Below are 14,950 nucleotides of genomic sequence, written 5' to 3'. Positions count from 1 at the left end.
TTTTCATGCAGTTTCAAAGCATAATGAGCCTTTTCAACGTGTTTCTACCCCTGGACAGAAAAAGTCATATTAGAGCTCAAAAAGCACAATTTAATCAGTTTTTGACTTTTTATGAGCAGAAATGCTGTTCTAGTGCTTCTGAGCAAAAGAACTCAAAACAAGCCTAGAAGTGCTTTAAAGGTTTTTTCTCAGCGAGAGAAGGCTTTTTCATGCAGTTTCAAAGCAGAATGAGCCTTAGAAAGTGTTTCTACCCCTGGACAGAAAAGGTCATAGTAGAGCTCAAAAAGCACAATTTCATCAGTTTTTGACTTTTTATGAGCAGAAATGCTGTATTAGTGCTTCTGAGCAAATTAACTGAAAACAAGCATAGAAGTGCTTTAAAGCTTGTTTGTCAGCAAGAGAAAGCTTTTGCATGCAGTTTCAAAGCAGAATGAGCCTTTTCAATGTATTTCTACCCCTGGACAGAAAAAGTCATTTTAGAGCTCAAAAAGCACAATTTCATCAGTTTTTGACTTTTTATGAGCAGAAATGCTGTTTTAGTACTTTGAAGCAAATGAACAGAAAACAAGCATAGAAGTGCTTTAAAGGTTGTTTCTCATCGCGAGAAAGCTTTTTTAAACATTTTCAAAGTAGAATGAGCCTTTTCAGTGTGTTTCTAGTCTTGGACACAAAAAGTCATTTTAGAGCTCAAAAAGCACAATTTCATCAGTTCTTGACTTTTTATGAGTAGAAATGCTGTTTTAGTGCTTCTGAGCAAATGAAGTCAAAACAAGCCTAGAAGTGCTTTAAATGTTGTTTCTCAGTGAGAGAAGGCTTTTGCATGCAGTTTCAAAGCAGAATGAGCCTTTTCAATGTGTTTCTACCCCTGGACAGAAAAGGTTATATTAGAGCTCAAAAAGCACAATTTCATCAGTTTTTGACTTTTTATGAGCAGAAATGCTGTTTTAGTGCTTCTGAGCAAAAGAACTTAAAACAAGCCTAGAAGTACTTTAAAGGTTGTTTTTCAGCGAGAGAAAGATTCTTTATGCAGTTTCAAAGCAGAATGAGCCTTTTCAATGTGTTTCTACCCCTGGACAGAAAAGGTTATATTAGAGCTCAAAAAGCACAATTTCATCAGTTCTTGACTTTTTATGAGCAGAAATGCTGTTGTAGTGCTTCTGAGCAAATGAACTCAAAACAAGCGTAGAAGTGCTTTAAAGGTTGTTTCTCAGCGAGAGAAAGCTTTTCCATGCAGTTTCAAAGCAGAATGAGCCTTTTCAATGTGTTTCTAGTCTTGGACACAAAAAGTCATTTTAAAGCTCAAAAAGCACAATTTCATCAGTTCTTGACTTTTAATGATCAGAAATGCTGTTTTAGTGCTTCTGAGCAAATGAACTCAAACAAGCCTAGAAGTGCTTTAAAGGTTGTTTCTCAGCGAGAGAAAGCTTTTTCATGCAGTTTCAAAGTAGAATGAGCCTTTTGAATGTGTTTCTACCCCTGGACACAAAAAGTCATTTTAGAGCTCAAAAAGCACAATTTCATCAGTTCTTGACTTTTTATGAGCAGAAATGCTGTTTTAGTGCTTCTGAGCAAATGAACTGAAAACAAGCATAGAAGTGCTTTAAAGCTTGTTTGTCAGTGAGAGAAAGCTTTTGCATGCAGTTTCAAAGAAGAATGAGCCTTTTCAATGTATTTCTACCCCTGGACAGAAAAGGTCATTTTAGAGCTCAAAAAGCACAATTTCATCAGTTTTTGACTTTTTATGAGCAGAAATGCTGTTTTAGTGCTTCTGAGCAAATTAACTGAAAACAAGCATAGAAGTGCTTTAAAGCTTGTTTGTCAGCGAGAGAAAGCTTTTTCATGCAGTTTCAAAATAGAATGAGCGTTTTCAGTGTTTTTCTAGTCTTGGACACAAAAATTTATTTTAGAGCTCAAAAAGCACAATTTCATCAGTTCTTGACTCTTTATGAGCAGAAATGCTGTTTTAGTGTTTCTGAGCAAATGAACTCAAAACAAGCCTAGAAGTGCTTTAAAGGTTGTTTCCCAGCGAGAGAATGCTTCTGCTTGCAGTTTCAAAGTAGAATGAGCCTTTTCAGTGTGTTTCTAGTCTTGGACACAAAAAGTCATTTTAGAGCTCAAAAAGCACAATTTCATCAGTTCTTGATTTTTTATGAGCAGAAATGCTGGTTTAGTGCTTCTTAGCAAATGAACTCAAAACAAGCCTAGAAGTGCTTTAAATGATGTTTCTCAGCGAGAGAAGGCTTTTTCATGCAGTTTCAAAGCATAATGAGCCTTTTCAACGTGTTTCTACCCCTGGACAGAAAAAGTCATATTAGAGCTCAAAAAGCACAATTTAATCAGTTTTTGACTTTTTATGAGCAGAAATGCTGTTCTAGTGCTTCTGAGCAAAAGAACTCAAAACAAGCCTAGAAGTGCTTTAAAGGTTTTTTCTCAGCGAGAGAAGGCTTTTTCATGCAGTTTCAAAGCAGAATGAGCCTTAGAAAGTGTTTCTACCCTGGACAGAAAAGGTCATAGTAGAGCTCAAAAAGCACAATTTCATCAGTTTTTGACTTTTTATGAGCAGAAATGCTGTATTAGTGCTTCTGAGCAAATTAACTGAAAACAAGCATAGAAGTGCTTTAAAGCTTGTTTGTCAGCAAGAGAAAGCTTTTGCATGCAGTTTCAAAGCAGAATGAGCCTTTTCAATGTATTTCTACCCCTGGACAGAAAAAGTCATTTTAGAGCTCAAAAAGCACAATTTCATCAGTTTTTGACTTTTTATGAGCAGAAATGCTGTTTTAGTACTTTGAAGCAAATGAACAGAAAACAAGCATAGAAGTGCTTTAAAGGTTGTTTCTCATCGCGAGAAAGCTTTTTTAAACATTTTCAAAGTAGAATGAGCCTTTTCAGTGTGTTTCTAGTCTTGGACACAAAAAGTCATTTTAGAGCTCAAAAAGCACAATTTCATCAGTTCTTGACTTTTTAGGAGCAGAAATGCTGTTTTAGTGCTTCTTAGCAAATTGATTCAAAACAAGCCTAGAAGTGCTTTAAAGGTTGTTTCTCAGCGAGAGAATGCTTTTGCATGCAGTTTCAAAGCAGAATGAGCCTTTTCAGTGTGTTTCTAGTCTTGGACACAAAAAGTCATTTTAGAGCTCAAAAAGCACAATTTCATCAGTTCTTGACTTTTAATTATCACAAAAGCTGTTTTAGTGCTTCTGAGCAAATGAACTCAAAACAAGCCTAGAAGTGCTTTAAAGGTCGTTTCTCAGCAAGAGACGGCTTTTGCATGCAGTTTCAAAGCAGAATGAGCCTTTTTAATGTGTTTCTACTCCTGGACAGAAAAGGTCATATTAGAACTCAAAAAGCACAATTTCATCAGTTCTTGACTTTTTATGGGCAGAAATGCTGTTTTAGTGCTTCTGAGCAAATGAACTCAAAACAAGCGTAGAAGTGCTTTAAAGGTTGTTTTTCAGTGAGAGAAAGCTTTTGCATGCAGTTTCAAAGCAGAATGAGCCTTTTCAATGTGTTTCTACCCCTGCACAGAAAAGGTCATATTAGAGCTCAAAAAGCACAATTTATCAGTTTTTGACTTTTTATGAGCAGAAATGCTGTTTTAGTGCTTCTGAGTAAATTAACTGAAAACAAGCATAGAAGTGCTTTAAAGGTTGTTTCTCAGCGAGAGAATGCTTTTGCATGCAGTTTCAAAGCAGAATAAGCCTTTTCAGTGTGTTTCTAGTCTTGGACACAAAAAGTCATTTTAGAGCTCAAAAAGCACAATTTCATCAGTTTTTTACTTTTTACGAGCAGAAATGCTGTTTTAGTGCTTCTTAGCAAATGAATTCAAAACAAGCCTAGAAGTACTTTAAAGGTTGTTTTTCAGCGAGAGAATGCTTGTGCATGCAGATTCAAAGCAGAATGAGCATTTTCACTGTGTTTCTAGTCTTGGACAAAAAAAGTCATTTTAGAACTCAAAAAGCACAATTTCATCATTTCTTGACTTTTTATGAGCAGAAATGCTGTTTTAGTGCTTCTGAGCAAATGAACTCAAAACAAGCGTAGAAGTGCTTTAAAGGTTGTTTCTCAGCGAGAGAAAGCTTTTGCATGCAGTTTCAAAGCAGAATGAGCCTTTTCAATGTGTTTCTAGTCTTGGACACAAAAAGTCATTTTAGAGCTCAAAAAGCACAATTTCATCAGTTCTTGACTTTTAATGATCAGAAATGCTGTTTTAGTGCTTCTGAGCAAATGAACTCAAACAAGCCTAGAAGTGCTTTAAAGGTTGTTTCTCAGCGAGAGAAAGCTTTTGCATGCAGTTTCAAAGCAGAATGAGCCTTTTCAGTGTGTTTCTAGACTTGGACACAAAAGGTCATTTTAGAGCTCAAAAAGCACAATTTCATCAGTTTTTGACTTTTTATGAGCAGAAATGCTGTTTTAGTGCTTCTTAGCAATTAAACTCAAAACAAGCCTTAGAAGTGCTTTTAAAGGTTGTTTCTCAGCGAGAGAAGGCTTTTGCATGCAGTTTCAAAGCAGATTGAGCCTTTTCAATGTATTTCTACCCCTGAACAGAAAAGGTCGTTTTAGAGCTCAAAAAGCACAATTTAATCAGTTCTTGACTTTTTATGAGCAGAAATGCTGTTTTAGTGCTTCTGAGCAAATGAACTGAAAACAAGCATAGAAGTGCTTTAAAAGTTGTTTGTCAGCGAGAGAAAGCTTTTTCATGCAGTTTCAAAGTAGAATGAGCCTTTTGAATGTGTTTCTACCCCTGGACACAAAAAGTCATTTTAAAACTCAAAAAGCACAATTTCATCAGTTCTTGACTTTTTATGAGCAGAAATGCTGTTTTAGTGCTTCTGAGCAAATTAACTGAAAACAAGCATAGAAGTGCTTTAAAGCTTGTTTGTCAGCGAGAGAAAGCTTTTGCATGCAGTTTCAAAGAAGAATGAGCCTTTTCAATGTATTTCTACCCCTGGACAGAAAAGGTCATTTTAGAGCTCAAAAAGCACAATTTCATCAGTTTTTGACTTTTTATGAGCAGAAATGCTGTTTTAGTGCTTCTGAGCAAATGAACTGAAAACAAGCATAGAAGTGCTTTAAAGCTTGTTTGTCAGCGAGAGAAAGCTTTTTCATGCAGTTTCAAAGCAGAATGAGCATTTTCACTGTGTTTCTAGTCTTGGACACAAAAAGTCATTTTAGAGCTCAAAAAGCACAATTTCATCAGTTTTTGACTTTTTATGTGCAGAAATGCTGTTTTAGTGCTTCTGAGCAAATTAACTCAAAACAAGCCTAGAAGTGCTTTAAAGGTTGTTTCTCAGCGAGAGAATGCTTTTTTATGCAGTTTCAAAGCAGAATGAGCCTTTTCAGTGTGTTTCTAGTCTTGGACACAAAAGTCATTTTAGAGCTCAAAAGCACAATTTCATCAGTTCTTGATTTTTATGAGCAGAAATGCTGGTTTAGTGCTTCTTAGCAAATGAACTCAAAACAAGCCTAGAAGTGCTTTAAAGGATGTTTCTCAGCGAGAGAATGCTTTTGCATGCAGTTTCAAAGCAGAATGAGCCTTTTCAGTGTATTTCTTGTCTTGGACATGAAAACTCATATTTAGAGCTCAAACAGAACAATTTGCTTAGTTCTTACTTTTTATGATCAGAAATGCTGTTTTAGTGTTTATAATCAAATGAACTCAAAACAAGCCTAGAAGTACTTTAAAGGTTGTTTCTCAGCGGGAGAAATCTTTTTCATGCAGTTTCAAAGCAAAATGCGTCTGCAAAATTACTAAATGTAAATGTAAATGTAAATGCAAAGCAGAATGAGCCTTTTCAGTGTGTTTCTAGTCTTGGACACAAAAAGTCATTTTAGAGCTCAAAAAGCACAATTTCATCAGTTCTTGACTTTTTATGTGCAGAAATGCTGTTTTAGTGCTTCTGAGCAAATGAACTGAAAACAAGCATAGTAGTGGTTTAAAGGTTGTTTCTCAGCGAGATAAATCTTTTTCATGCAGTTTCAAAGCAGAATGAGTCATTTCAGTGTATTTCTATCCCCGGACACAAAAAGTCATATTAGAGCTCAAAAGGCACAATGTTACGTCCCCTATTGGCGTGGTGGTCTAGGGTAAATGAGGACGCACATAACCGGGAGAAATAACCCTTGTGAATGACATCCGAGAACGGGGAAGAAGAAAGAAACCAAAACAATCCGAGATTTCACTACAAACCTAGTGGTTTGTTTTATTAAATATCTGGCTCTTGCCAAAAATATGATTGTGAGCGAATCAATATATATATATATATATACAGGTTGTACAACAGGAAACAAACAGAGAGAAGAGAAAACTAGCGCTGCTAAATAAAAGAAATTAACAAAAACATACAATACTAACTGAAATCCCCCTTTTCCTTTAACCTAACTGAAAAGAAAGAAAACAAATATTCGCTAGCAACAACTCCACCGCCCCTGCCGAAGCATGCACACCAGTCCATTTAAATGCTGCATCACGGCTTCTGATTGGACCTCCAGATCTTCCCAGATGGTCAGGCGAACCAATAAAGAAACCAAATAAAAACACAGCAGCCAATAATAACAGAAAAGACATTACTAAAATTATCCATTCACAGAAAAGAAGAGGAGAGAAACAAACAAATGCGGTCACGTAACAGACAATTTCATCAGTTTTTGACTTTTTATGAGCAGAAATGCTGTTTTAGTGCTTTTGAGCAAATGAACTCAAAACAAGCCTAGAAGTACTTTAAAGGTTGTTTCTCAGCGAGAGAAAGCTTTTTATGCACTTTCAGGCGTGAACAGGGTTGTAAGGCCATACACGAGAACTGCTGCAAAAGCCCCTATTTTAAGGTGAGGCACACTAATTGCAATCATACTAGACAGGTTCTGAAAAAATACAAAGAAATACTTCAAAATAAGGTACATTAAAGATAAGAGCATTAGTTAATTAGTTCAAAACAGCCAAACGCTGTTTAAATGTCAGCTACCTTAAAGGCAATTGAATTAAATAAGCAGTAAGGGAAAGCAAAGAGCTGGTCAAACTTTTGCCACACTAAGGGCCAGTGTATTAGATAAGTGTAAGAACTTCTCTTCTTCAGTGTATGCGTCCCCCTGTGTCCGTTCATCAGCAGTACAGAACAAATTCAGGCGCCTGGAAGCAGCAGTCGAAACAAACCACACGAGTGAAATCAAATCTGGTTTATTCAGAATGCAGCTTAACACAGAGAGAAAACATCAGCTTATATAGCCCTTATAGGGCGTTGACCTCTATTGCATAGCTGGACATGCCTCAACTGCCCACTACGGAGAGGACAAAAAACAACTCCATATATGGGTTGAAGATTCACAAAACTAGCAGACTAGAGACAAAGCAAGTCTATATAAGGAATGAAAGACTACAGAGTTAGTAGAGTAACCTGAAACTATACCTGCAGGGTGAAAAGGGACTAGAACAATTATCATACCTTGCTCACACACACACACACACAGTAATAGAGAATTAATTCTCTCAGTCCCTTTTTAGGCTGAAGAGCCTAATTTCTGGCCATTGGAGTATAACGAGGACCTGTCATACTGTCAATTGTGGCATACACACGATCCATCAAACATCTCATAATGCATGGTCCAAAAACACATACAGCAAAACAGATTATTAAAATTGGTACAAGCATAGTAAAGAAAGGAGTCATCCAGCCAAACAGGTGATGTAAAATACCCCACCCCCAGTCCTGTATCTTTTGTTCATCATCATACAAGTCTTCTGCAACTTTTTTCATTTCCTTCACAGCATGGCCCACAGCACCAGCAGGTTCGTCCTCAGTTGGGACGTACGTACAACACTGGTCACCAACCAGAGCACATACTCCGCCTTCTTTTGCTAGCAACATGTCCAGGGCTAGTCGCTTCTGTGTGGTCATCAGACGCAGAGCACCCAGCTCCCTCCGTGCTCCGTCTAATCCAATTGTGGTGTCATTAACAAATTTAGCCAGACGGTAGTGCAGAACTTCGGTCTGATGCCACAGATCACTGACACCATACGTGGGCACCAAAGAGGTCCAGAACCGGTGCCATTTAGTTGAGAGTTGATTTTCCTCAGGGACGTCATCAGCTACAGATCTCTTCAACCTGTGGTACTGTTTCTTATGCTGTGAGGTATGCTGGAATATCTGAACAGGGTAAGATAACTCTGGAACATTGGCCTTATCCCAAGATGTTCCTTCAGGAAAGGAACCTGTGTTGATGTCATTGAGCTGCTCCACCCATCACAGTTAACGGCAGGCTTCCAGCTATTAAGCGATCTACATACAGTTGTTATATTGTTTTGAGGCATGACAGGCATGGACACTGATACAGTTGATGACATGATTTGCTGACATACATAACATGACTCATTGGTGTGATGTCTAGCTGTCCAATTGGCATATCGCCAGAACAAATTATCAGTAGGTAAAACACAGTTCACACATTGTAATGATACAAAAATCATGAATACTAACAGAAGCTGCATTCTGATCAAATAATAATTAAATAATATAATCAAAGGATATGTGCAGTCAGTTTCTATGTCAGCAACAGCGCTGCGTGTTCAGCTCCTCTGTTGTGCAATAGCAACCAATCTACGTAAGAAGTCGTCAGGTCGTCAGTCCAGTAATGCGCACCGTCCAGCCCCTCCCGTCCCGTGACAGTAGTGATCAATGATCCTACAAGAGTGGCCCCTTGTTCAGGTGTTGACGGCTAATAACAATCTGGTCAGAAACTATTAGACATTCATACTGCTGATTGATGCATTTTCAGCCTGGTTGCATGGATCCACTGTGGAAAAGAATCAGTTAGTACGGCGGTTCGAGTTACAGCAACAATTTTGGTAGGAGCACTATATTTTGTTTTGTCCAATGGGTCTCCCATTTTTAAGAATTGTTTCACTAATACTGTGTCACCCACTTGAAAAGGGTGAGTCATGTCAATTGGCATAGGTGCTGAACTCGAATGCATTTTGCTCCAATTCTTGTGGAGAGCTTCAATTAGTAACTGCACATATTCACTCATATGGACATCACATCCCCCATCTCCCAAAACACACCCTCCCTTTCTCCAAGGCGCGGGGAAAGGGCGTCCCATCACCATCTCATATGGTGATAGACCTTTGAGACCCTTATGGGGTGACATTCTCATTTCTGCCAGGACAACGGGTAGCAGTGAGGTCCAGTCTTGGTGACCGACCGTTTGCATTGCTTTTCGTAATTTATCTTTGATAGTACGATTTGCCCTTTCGACTATACCAGATGATTGAGGATGATATGGAATGTGGTGTCTCCACGTGATCTGTAATTCTTTCATTAGGTTCATTAGTACTTTAGACACGAAGGCAGGGCCCTTATCAGAGTCTATGGCGAGTGGTATACCATATCTAGGAATTATTTCTTTGAGTAGATATCGTACCACAGTGGGGGCGTCTTCCTTTGGGCATGGAAACGCCTCCACCCATCTAGAAAATTTGTCCACAAACACCAATAGGTATTTGTATGGGCCCCTCTTAGGTAGATGTGTGAAATCTACTTGCCATTGTTGCAATGGGCCCTCTGGCAGAGGGAGCTGTTGATGCGACGCCAAAGGTTTAGAACAATTATTCATAGCACAAACCATGCACCTGTCTAAAGTGGAATTAACATATGTGGCTAAATGTTGGATGCACAAAAAATTGGTCATTTCATCCAATACCCCTCTTCGGCCGCGGTGTGTGACACCATGAAACTCTCTTACCAAGAACGGGCACAGGAGGCTGGCACACACACACGGCCGGAAGAGTCAACAAAATACCGTCGTCATTCTTTGACGCTCCCTCAGAGATCCAAAACGCCACATCCGCTTCTGTTGCGGCCGCCTGTATAGCACAAATATCTATGTCAGGTAACATATTACTAGTCATAACAGATGTCGAAACAGCAGAGACAGACAACCATGATGGCATCAATCCAGATGCTGCAGCAGTTTTGGCTGCATAGTCAGCTAAAGTGTTACCTCTAGCCTCAAGGGTATCAAGGACAGAATGGCCCTTAGTTTTGATGATGGACAACGAACTAGGAAGACAACAGGCCTGTATTAAGTCTTCGTATGGTACACAGGACACAAGGCCAACATCATCCTTGTGTAAGGCCCATAGTGAGTCAGGGAGAGCTGTAAGGGAAAGGCAGTCAGGGCCGCTGCTGTGAACACAAGAAACATTATGAGGAACTATAAGGCCTTGGACGGCAACCAAGGGCGCTGAGGGAGAGGAAGTAGTTTCAACCACAAGCTGTGACCCTGCAAAGGATAGAGACAAACACAGTTTGGACATCAAGTCTCTACCAAGCAAATTAAAAGGAGAGTCAGCCATGAACACAAAACGATGCTTAAATTTACAATTTGGATCATCCACACAAAAGACAACAAAGGGAGGAGTCATAGGACTCCTGAAGGGCACCCCATCGATTCCCAAAGAGCTAACAGATGATGATGATATAGGCCCCTTATACATAGACCCCAAAGAAGACAACGTAGCCCCAGTATCCAACAGAAAGGGGTACGTTTGCCCATTCACGTGTAACTCAATGAGTGGCAATTCACGCCCTGTGGGGGAAGCAAAACAAAGAGATAAAAGTGCAGAATTTACAACTTCAGTGGGGTCATAACTCTGTGGGCTGCCCTATTCTTGAGGACGGTAGACAGGCTGCTGCACGTAGCCCCTAGGTTGGTAAGGAGCCTGAGGCTGTTGCTGCTGACTGCTAGGCTGTGCATACATCTGCGCATACATCTGTGGGGACCCTCTCGGGGGCTGGGGTTGCCCCACCCTTGCCTGCTCATCGGCCCTGCGCTTGTTACATTCTCTTGCCCAATGCCCAGGCTTGTTACAATAATTACACCTTCCTGGCTTTCTGCCCTCCTTAAATCCTCCTTGTGTACCTGGTGCATAGCCACCAGCTACAGACACACATACAACGTTGCGTTTTCCTACCTCAGGGAACATACCATCACTCTCTAAAGTTCTGATTTTGACCCCCGCATCTTTAACCTTCAGGTTATGTCTGTCACACAGATGGTGCTTCAGAACATCCTTGTGGGTTGGAAGGCAGTTGGACATAAAGGTAGATATGAACATCGGGTTGGGCTCATTACTGTCCAGCTTCAGTCCGCCCACAACCTTCCACACGTCCGAAAAACGGGTGAAAAAACATGCAACAGTCTCATCCTTGCCCTGTTTACAGTTAGTGACTTGTGACAGATCACGGTTGGAAGATTTCAAATCCAAAAGATACTTTTTTAATTGTACACTCAGTTGGCTCATCATTTCTTCCGGATCATCACGCCATGCAAATTCAATAACTGTCCTTTTCCTGCTGGTCTTTCCTTCCCCGATTCCTTCTGTTAAATCCTCGCGCTTAACTATGTCAAATTTCGGTGCGAGAACAGGTACTGCCTTAATTACAGCGTTCTCATCATAGGCTGCGCCTAATTTGCTATGCAGAATGAATCTATAATCAGCCCCAACTAATTGACAGTGGCGCGAGCATCTGATTAACATAAGGCGGCGGTTTCTCGTCACACGGTTTAGACATTGTCAATGGTTTGTCTTTATCATTTTTCTTTGGTTTTGGTACAGTTTTCAAAACTGCTTTTGGAACATACGCATTCGTCTTTTCCCTCCAAACCTCTGCCATTTTATACCACACGTCATATCCTCCTCTCATATAATTGTAATCCCAATCAGGGTCGCCCTCACCTCCATATACTAAATTGTAAACTGTTTTCATATGACTTGGGTCGAAAGTGCCCTCACGCGGATAATCTCGCCACTGGGTACCCGCTGTCCATCCCGCCAAATTATCAAGATATGGAACCGTGTAGTATCCCCAACCACAACGTTCCATCCATGCTTTGGGTGTTTCAGAGGGTTCAGGTTTAGGATATGTTTGTCCAATTCTGACCACTGATGACTCGGACACATACTATAACAAGTCAATCTAGTCTGAATTTAATCAAACACGATACAATTGACTTACGCGGATACATCTACTCAGGTAGTGAAACTATACTTTCTCTTACCTGGTCAGATGTATCCCGACGAGCCCCCAGAACTGTAAGAACTTCTCTTCTTCAGTGTATGCGTCCCCTGTGTCCGTTCATCAGTACAGAACAAATTCAGGCGCCTGGAAGCAGCAGTCGAAACAAACCACACGAGTGAAATCAAATCTGGTTTATTCAGAATGCAGCTTAACACAGAGAGAAAAACATCAGCTTATATAGCCCTTATAGGGCGTTGACCTCTATTGCATAGCTGGACATGCCTCAACTGCCCACTACGGAGAGGACAAAAGACAACTCCATATATGGGTTGAAGATTCACAAAACTAGCAGACTAGAGACAAAGCAAGTCTATATAAGGAATGAAAGACTACAGAGTTAGTAGAGTAACCTGAAACTATACCTGCAGGGCGAAAAGGGACTAGAACAATTATCATACCTTGCTCACACACACACAGTAATAGAGAATTAATTCTCTCAATAAGTAGTGAAGAAAACCAAAAAACTTACAGTAGCCTGTATTCCTAGGCAGTCTCCCATCCAAGTACTAACTAGGCCCAACTCAGTTTAGCTTCTGATATCAGACGAGACCAGGCGTGAACAGGGTGGGACGGCCGTAGGCGAGAGCTGCCCCCTATTTTAAGGTGAGGCACACTAAGTGCCATCATACTAGATAAGTAATGAAATAAATACAAAAAAAAACTTCAAAATAAGGTACATTAAAGATAAGAGCATTAGTTAAGTACTTAAAAACAGTCAAACTCTGTTTAAAGATCAGCTACTTTAAAGGCAATTGAATTAAATAAGCAGTAAGGGAAATCAAAGAGCTGGTCAAACTTTGGCCACACTAAGGGCCAGTGTATTAGATAAGTAGTGAAGAAAACCAAAAAACTTACAGCACCCGGTATTCCTAGGCAGTCTCCCATCCAAGTACTAACCAGGCACAACTCTGCTTAGCTTCTGAAATCAGACGAGATAAGGCGTGAACAGGGTGGTATGGCCTCAAGCGTGAATTGCTGCAAAAAGGCCCCTATTTAAAGGTGAGGCACACTCAGTGCCGTTATACTAGATAGTAAGTAATGAAAGAAATACAAAAAAAAAAAACTTCAAAATAAGATAAATGAAAGATAAGAGCATTAGTTAATTACTTAACTATGTAGCCTTAAAGAAAACTGTAATAAAATACTGAATAAAATCAAGCCCAGTGTAGGGTTTCACCTATTATTAATTATGATAATTATGAATTGTCATTTGAATTAATTCTCAATTCAAGTTTGGGGAATTGAATCTTAAAATATTCACGTTGGTATGCAATTCAAGTATACCTTTAAATCACCTAATACGTCCAGAGTTTTAGGGCAATTTAAATGTATGTTACCAATATGAATTTACTCTGTGATCAGCAAAATAAATCAATTGGACTTTACTCGTTTATCTGATCTTCGCTTTACCTCGAGCAGGTAACAATGGATCTGGGCATGAGTTTAACTTTCCAGTCACATAACACACAAACAAGAATTCGTAATAATGAAACAAAATTTATTAATCAATACCTACTAATTGACAAGACTACACTGAGAAGACTAAGCATACAAACACACACACACATACACATACATTCATGTTACCACTTGGCTTGTCTGGGGAAATCCCGGCTTGCTGATTGGTCAGGCTCGTCCTTGGGATGACGCAGTGGGGCTTTCCCGGGCCCTTTGAATGGAGTCTCTCTAGCTTGGTGGTTCGCTTTGGATGAACCAAGTTGGTTACAGAAAGGGCAGTGAGTGTCCGTGGAGTGATGTAACGGAGCGGACCGGAGTCGAGGGTATCGGGTCGTTCTCGTTCAGAGTCTTCTAACTTCTTCAAGTTCCGAAGTTTCTCTGTTTCCTTGGCAATTCCTGCAGTGACCCGAATTCCCTGCGACTCCTGGTGGTTCCGAAAAGTTCTTCTCGACTCAACTCAGAGAGCTCTGTTCCTGTGTTTTGAGGTGCAAGTTTTGGGCCGTGCCCTGGGCAGTTGTCCAATCCCGAGGTCGAAGGGGCGTATCCACGCCTGCTTTCGACTCCGGTTTCGGGCATATTTTATCCCAGTTAGAGCTGACATTCTGCACTTCTGTTCCTTATCAAAAAGCTTATAAGCGGAATACACTGTTGTGCATTGAACAAACACACAGATTCATTCACCACGATATTGGAAACATCGTAAGCTTCAATTTGATATCAAACATGCATTATCTAGCGCTTATGGAACGCTCTCTGTTAGAGGATTATTCAAAGATTATATAGCGGTTCCTACATACATCCCAAAACATTTATTACACAGTTATTTACAAATCAACCTATATTTGTTTGAAAGGAAGGCATTTAGATTGTTCATTTAATAGTTTTGCTTGTGTCCTGGCAGTTCCTTTGTTGTAGCGAAAAGGAAAAGGCGCGTTTTTACGGAGTGTGTGTTGGGACAGAGCAAACCTCCCTGGGTGGGGTTGAAAGTGTGAGCCTGTCCTGACCACGTTGATTCACCGCGGGAGTCTTATCACCTTTTGACTTGGTGGCTTGGTAGAACCGGTCCCAGATCAGTGTGCAGAACGGGTTATCGTGCTGTCGACCAGATGTTGCATTTCAATCATCCCAATCTTGACATGGGTATGCTCGGATTGGCCGAGCTCACTGCAGCGACAGTGCCTTGCGAACACCTGGCAGACTTTGCGGCGCTCTGCAACGCTCTGCAGACCATTTTGATTGCATTTATGGTCCGAGGCATGGAGGATGCGCGGTTTTACGATCCGGTTTTACGATCCGGTTTTAGGGTGATTCCCCCTTTTATGGTTCGTGTCTGTTCATCAAGGCCTGCCTCACACCAGTAATGTGTTACTGTTATGGGGTTGGTCTGTGAGCCTAGATGTCTGGACTTAAGTTTTGAACGCTTA

The 14,950-nt window shown here is 40.3% G+C and overlaps 1 pseudogene; it reads right to left on the bottom strand.

Moving 5' to 3' along the window:
* Window positions 1–12,916: 12,916 nt before the first annotated feature.
* On the bottom strand, window positions 12,917–13,035 carry LOC122337745 (annotated as a pseudogene).
* Window positions 13,036–14,950: the final 1,915 nt, after the last annotated feature.

Source organism: Puntigrus tetrazona, unplaced genomic scaffold (assembly GCF_018831695.1).
Source record: "Puntigrus tetrazona isolate hp1 unplaced genomic scaffold, ASM1883169v1 S000000975, whole genome shotgun sequence".
Classification (NCBI taxonomy): domain Eukaryota; kingdom Metazoa; phylum Chordata; class Actinopteri; order Cypriniformes; family Cyprinidae; genus Puntigrus; species Puntigrus tetrazona.
Note: the sequence above shows the minus strand (reverse complement) of the source record. Positions and strands in the feature narration are given on the sequence as shown.